Source organism: Tamandua tetradactyla, chromosome 2 (genome assembly GCF_023851605.1).
Source record: "Tamandua tetradactyla isolate mTamTet1 chromosome 2, mTamTet1.pri, whole genome shotgun sequence".
Classification (NCBI taxonomy): Eukaryota; Metazoa; Chordata; class Mammalia; order Pilosa; family Myrmecophagidae; genus Tamandua; species Tamandua tetradactyla.
This window is the reverse complement of record NC_135328.1, coordinates 199,616,154-199,623,068: the sequence shown is the minus strand read 5'-3', so window position 1 is coordinate 199,623,068 and position 6,915 is coordinate 199,616,154. Positions and strand designations below refer to the sequence as shown.

General features: G+C 38.5%; 1 pseudogene; it reads left to right on the top strand.

The window, feature by feature from the left end:
• Positions 1-590: 590 nt before the first annotated feature.
• Positions 591-1,393, top strand: LOC143658508 (pyridoxal phosphate homeostasis protein pseudogene; annotated as a pseudogene).
• Positions 1,394-6,915: the final 5,522 nt, after the last annotated feature.

Below are 6,915 nucleotides of genomic sequence, written 5' to 3'. Positions count from 1 at the left end.
AATTCAGAAATAGACCCCCATATCCACTGCCAAATGATTTTTGACAAGGCCCCCAAATCCACTGAATTGGGTCAGAATGGGCTCTTCAATACATGGGGCTAGGAGAACTGGATATCCATAGCCAAAAGAACAGTACCATAAAAATCCTACAAGAAAATATAGGGAAACATCTTCAAGATCTAGTAATAGGAGGCAACTTCTTAGACCTTACTCCCGAAGCACAAGCAATGAAAGAAAAAATAGATAAATGGGAATGCCTCAAAATCAGATGCTTTTGTACCTCAAAGGAATTTTTCAAAAATGTGAAGGGGCAGTCAATTCAATGGGAGAAAATATTTGGAAACTTTATCAGATATAATATTTGAATATCTGATAAGGGTTTGATATCCAGCATATATTAAAAAAAATCCTACAGTTCAACAACAGAAGAACAAACAACCCATTTATAAAATGGGCAAAAGATATAAATAGGTATTTTTCTGAAGAGCAAAGACAAATGTCTAAAAAGCACATGAAAAGGTGTTCATCTTCATTAGCTATTAGGGAAATATAAATCAAAACCACAATGAGATATCCTCACACCTGTAAGAATGGCTGCCATTAAGCTAACAGGAGGGAGAGCCAGCAGCATTACTGCAGAGCTGGGCGTCATGCTCACCCTGTGGACAGTGAGCAAGTACATGCAGTAGGCAGTAGCACTGCAGCTGCAGGATCTCCCAGTCATCCAGCCCCAGACAGTGGCAATTGGCAAAACCAAACCTGGTGGTAATCAAGGCCTAGGAACATGGGCAGCACAGTTTTGGGGAGAATTACATTCAAGAAGTGCTAGAAAAAGCATCAAATCCTAAAAATCTGTCCTCCTGTCCCAAAATCAAATGGCACTTCATTGGCCACCTATGGAAACAAAATGTCAGCAAATTGATGGCTGTCCCCAATCTCTTCTTCATGCTGGAAACACTGGATTCTGTGAAATTGGCAGAAAAAGCAAACTGTTCCCGGCAGAAAAAAAAAGTTCTCCAAAAAGGTTAAACGTTATGGTGCAAATTAACACCAGGGGAGAGGAGAGTAAACATGGCTTTCTACCATCAAAGAAAGTAGTCATGGTAGAACACATAAATGCCAAGTTCCCCAGCCTGGAGTTTGTTGGATTAATGACCATAGGAAGCTTTGGGCATGATCTTAGTCAAGGACCAAATCCAGACTTCCAGATGTTATTGTCACTCTGGAAGGAGCTGTGTAAATAGCTGAGCATCTCCACTTAGCAGGTTGAACTGAGCATGCGCATGTCCATGGACTTCCAGCACACAACTGAAGTAGGCTCTACAAATGTCCAAATAGGAATCACCATTTTTGAGAAAGGGATTATTCAAAGAAACCTGCCCTAGACAAGTAGGCAGTAGATCTGAACGCCTCCATGAAGGTCACCCAGGAAGACTGAGTCAATGCACAAGCTGGCAGTAGCCCACCAGCTATGGGCCCTTTCCAGGAAGACTTAGCTATGCACTAGTCTAAATTTTAGTCAGATATTCCCCATGTTACAGCACAACCACGCTCTCCTTATGACCTGGGCAGAGAGTGCTAATGATTATTTGTATTGATGGAAAACATCTGTTAGTTTCTGACATAGGACACTTTTTCAGGTAGTGGTTTTGGATTAGACTTGAGGAATCCAAATCTTTCTGAAGAGTGGATACCAAATCAATAGCAAGGAATTGAGCTGAATCTAGAATCCTGCCCAGAAACACCAACCAGTCATGAGTGGCTTCTCCAGACTAAAGTATGGGTCACTGTTGCCTATAATCACTGAAGTCAGAAAAGATTCCCAGTTGTCATCTACTTTAATAGAAAATTCTATTCCCTCATTGTTATTTCATACAAACTCCTAGGATTCAGTCTCCATTGTCTACCTTACCAAGTCAGTATTTGAAGACATTCTGTCCTCTAGAAGGGCAGTCCAGTAATTTCAGGAAGTGGCTCAAGTTAATGCTTGCCACCCAAATTGCTGCTGATGAGAGTTCATATCAATGACCACACTGTAGGATTGACCCCGAAAGTTGCAGCAGTCACATAAATTGGCCTTGGACTCTTCTCTCCTTCTCCTGAAGAGATAGGACTTTGAGCTTTTTCCTCCAGGACCTCCAGTGGTAAGAATCTAATGATGCTATTTCTCTTCCACCGTAATTTTCCTTATGATGACTATTTGTTAAAGACAGACCAGTGAATCTCTTGGTGCCCCAGAAATGAAAGATACCTTCAAAGCCAATTCAAGCACATGGTTTCAACGAGGGCTGACCTTGAGGTTTCTTTCCCTGAGGAGCACTTTCTGACCACATTTATAGCAGCTTCACTTTATTTGTAAGTCAAAATCTTGCAACTCTTCTTGATTGCTAATAAAGTAGCAAGAGCTTCAAAAGCCAGAAAGCACAACTCTCACTCATGGGAGATGGCTTCAGTGCAGGTGGTTGTTTCTAGATGGCATTTTCTCTTATTTATTCAAACCTAGTCTTTAATTTTACGAACTAATTTTCAGAACATGCTGCTGCTGCTGAATGTAATTTTCTAGAACTTGACCCATTATGATTCTTCCTATACTCTAGAAAGGCAGACCGGTAATTTCAATCAAAGCTACAAATGTGATGTTCCAGTAATTAAAAACATGAGCTTGAGTTATACCATCTGTGCCAATTTCAAAGCAATTAAAAGATTTATTTTTATGAAAAAAAAAAAACACAACAGCAGGAAATTACAAATGTTGGGTGTGTGTGGAGAAACTGGAACCCTTATCCACTGCTGGTAAGGATATATAATGTTATAGCCACTGTGGAAGACAGTTTGGCATTCCTCAGAAAACTAAATATTGAGTTACCCTGTGACCCAGAAATTTCACTACTCAGTATATACCCAGAAAATTTGAAAGCAGTGACACAAATAGACACATGTACACCGACGTTCATAGTGGCATTATTTACAATTGCCAAAAGATGGCAACAATCAAAGTACCCATCACAGATAAGTGGATAAACAAAATGTGGTATATACATACGATGGAATATTATTCAGCAGTAAGAAGGAATGAGGTCCTGAGCCATATGACAACATGGATGAAACTTGAGAACATAGTGCTGAGGAAATAAGTCGACACAAAAGAATAGATATGTACGACTTCACTAATATGAACCCCCTAGAAAATGTAAACTCAGACTCCTAAAATGTAGGATATAAAGGACCTAGATAGGGAAGCTAGAGAAGGGAGAGCAGTTATTATGTACAGACTTGCTAACGAGGTTGAGCTTAAAGGTATGGGAATGGATAGAGGTGTTGAAAGTACATTAGTGAAATTATAAGTAATAGTGCTTTATTGAAGGTGACTGTGATTGAAAGGGGTTGTTTAAAGTCATGTATCTCACCGATTAGCACTACAAATATAAATAAGTTGTTGCATGAGCTACTTCAAAGATATGACACTTGTACAAAAGTTAATAGTTAAAAAAATTAATAGAGTGGTATATGGAAAAAACTACCCATTGCATGCTATGAACTATATTTACAGGAATACCTCACTAGTACCACAACAATACTAGGAGTAAATAATTGGGAGGGGGATAGGATTTATGGGGTGTTTTGGGTTTTCTCTTTGGTGTGGGTGTGTATCTGTTACTTTTCTCTTTGGAGCAATGAAAATTGTCTAAAATTGAGAGTGATGATTGTACAACTAAGTGAGGAGACTGTGAGGCATTGTTTATTTTAGATAGAAAATATGTTAGGTGAATATATTTCAACAAAGTCTGCAGATTCAAAATAAATAAATAAACAGAAAGATTCAAGTGCTAGAGAAACTGTGGAAAGCGAGGTATATTCAATGTTGGTAGGGTAGCAGATTGGTGCAGCCCCTTCTGAGGATAATGTAGCAAATCTACAGAAGGCTAAAAGTAGGTCCACCATGCAATTAGGCAATCCCATTACTAGGAACATACCCAGAAGAACTGAAAACAGAGACTCAAATAGACACTTGCACACAGATGTTTACAGACATTATTCATGATATCTTATGGTTGGAGGGGGCCTGAAGGGTACATCAGGAACATCAATTGAGAAACAGCAGGGCAAACTGTAGTTTATACATACAATGGACTATTGTGCGGCTACAGAATGGAACAAAACCGTGAGGCATGCAATGAGGTGAATGAAACTTGAAGACATTATGTTGTGCAAAATAAGCCAAAAACAAAAGGACAAATATTGTATGGTCTCTATTAGAAAATATTTATAAGAAAATTAGAGCCTAGACTGTAAGCTCTTACAGCAATCACATTTATTCCTGAACTTTTAAGTGTTATTCCTAAATTCTGAGATGCTGTGCTCTATGTGCAGAACCTGGTATTTCCCTAGAACTTTGGGTACCTGTTGACACCTAAGACTCAAAGTTGGAGTTCTGCAGTTCTGAAAGTCAGCATTACTCTGTACAGCAACTGTCAAAGATGCCAAAAAAGAAATCAGACTTCAATTAGAGATAAGAACAAAGCTGATCTGGTTGGGACTAAGGTAAATCAGAATACAGGGTAAAGGATGATATTGCCTGTATTTTAGAACTTAACCTCTGTGTGAGACCAAAGGAAGAGATATTTATCTTGTCCAAAAGTTAAAACTTCTGTAGCACACAGTCTAATTTAACCTGTTTGGCCTGTTCATTTCAACAATCTAAACACGTGAGGCTAGAATAGGGAATGAGATCTTGTAATTCTGTATAGCTTAATGTAACACCTTGATGCATTCCACAGCATGTTGGGCAAATAATTAAAAAGTATTGGCAAAGTTCTTTGAGGGACTGGAGTAAAAATACAGAACCATTAAACTTCCCCACCTGGGAAATTCCTGATACTCACTCAAGCATTAGGGACTCCCAACTTATTAGTCCAACCCCTTGACCTTGAGGCTTGCTATTATGAAACTTATTTCTGTAACAAGCAAGCGAAACCTACCTAAAATTAAGTCTTAGAGTCACCTCCAGAGAACCTCTTTCGTTGCTCAGATGTGGCCTCTTTCTCTCTAAGCCCAACTCTGCAAGTAAAATCATTACCCTCCCCTCTACTTAAGACATGACTGCCAGGGGTGGAAGTCTCCCTGGCAAGGTGGGAGATGACTTCCAGGATTAGCCTGGCCCTGGCATCTTGGAATAGACAATGCCTTCCTAATCAAAAGGGGGAAAAGAAATGTAACAAAATAAGGCATCAGTGGCTAAGAGATTTCAAATAGGATTTTACTCTTATGCAAACTTCAAGTAGATATTTTGCAAGTTGCCATGGTATGCCAAGCCCCAACCAGCAGTATACATGAAAACTCTAAAGAATACCCAGGGCTCTAGCTGAGGCTCACCCCTAAGTTTATTTTTTAGAAATTTAAAACCTCCAGATTATGCCTATGCCAGATAAGCCCTGAAACCCAGAGGCATCAGTTTCTCCCAGAACATCAACTAATTGAATCCCCCTACCCCATAATGTCAACATCCCTTTTCAACATGAAGAAGTTAGAACAGTCATTACCCAAATATCCCTAAAGATTGGGAGAAGCATCAAATGAGAGGGAGGGGGTGTAAAATAGAAGATAGGATTTAATAAATGAATGTGTCTATTGAATCATTATATTGATATTTCTTGTTAGTCTCTAGTGTGTTAGAACAGCTAAAAGGAAATAGCTGAAATTATACAACTGTAAAAGTACAAAGTACACCATACTTTGAAATTTGCTCTTGTTAAACTGTACTTTGAAATTATCACTTTACTTTGAAATTATCACTTTTCTATATATGTTATATTTCACAATAAAAGAATGTTAAATAAATAATTTTTTAAATGGATTGGCTTAAACCATGGAAATTTATTGGCTCACAATTTTGAAGCAAGAAGTCCAAAATCAAAGTGTCAGCAAGAAGATGCTTTCTCCTCAAAGACTGTGACAACCTGGGGCTGGCTGCCAGAGATCCCCGTCCCTTGGCTTTTCTGTCACACAATAATGCATGTGGCAGCATCTTCTCCTTTCTCTTTTGGGTTCCTATGACTTCTAGCTCCTGGCTGTTCCCAGTGGCTCTTTGTGTCCAATTTCCTCTGCTTATAAGGACTTTAGCCATACCGGGTTACGGTCTGCCCTCATTCAGTTTGGGGACATCTCAACTAATAAGATCTTCAGAGGTTCTATTTACAAATGGATTCATATTCACAGGCCCAGGGGTTGGGATCTGAACATGCTGTGGGGAACATGATTCAATCCCCAACACCAACCAGGAATTCTATATCCAGCAAAGCTGTCTTTCTGAAAACAAGGAATATTTCAAACATTTCAAACCTACAGTAATCAAATCTGTGGTATGGCACAAGGGCAGAGATACAGACCAATGGAATAGACTTGAGAGTTCAGAAACAAGTTCACACATCTATGGCCAATTGATTTCTTTTCATACATTTATTACAACTGATAAACCAATATTATTACAATATATTATTAACTAAAGTCCATAGTTCACAACTCTTTTTGTTGTATAGTTCTATGAATTTGTAAAAAAAATTTGCTGTGGAAATAGATATGCGACATACATTTCCCATTTTAATCACTTGCAAGCATATAATTCAGTGGCATTAATGACATTCACAATATTGTGCTACCATCAATAACACACAATACCAAAACTTTTCCATCACCCCAAACAGAAGCACTGTACCCATTAAGCTGTAACTCCCCCTTTCCCATCCCTAACCTGATAACCTGTTATCTAATTTCTATCTCTATGAATTTTCATATTCTAGTTTTTGCATATAAGTGAAATCATATAATATTTGTCCTTTTGAGCCTAGTTTAGTTCACTCAACATGATATCTTTAAAGGTTCATGCATCTTGTAGCATGTATCAGAATGTCATTCCTT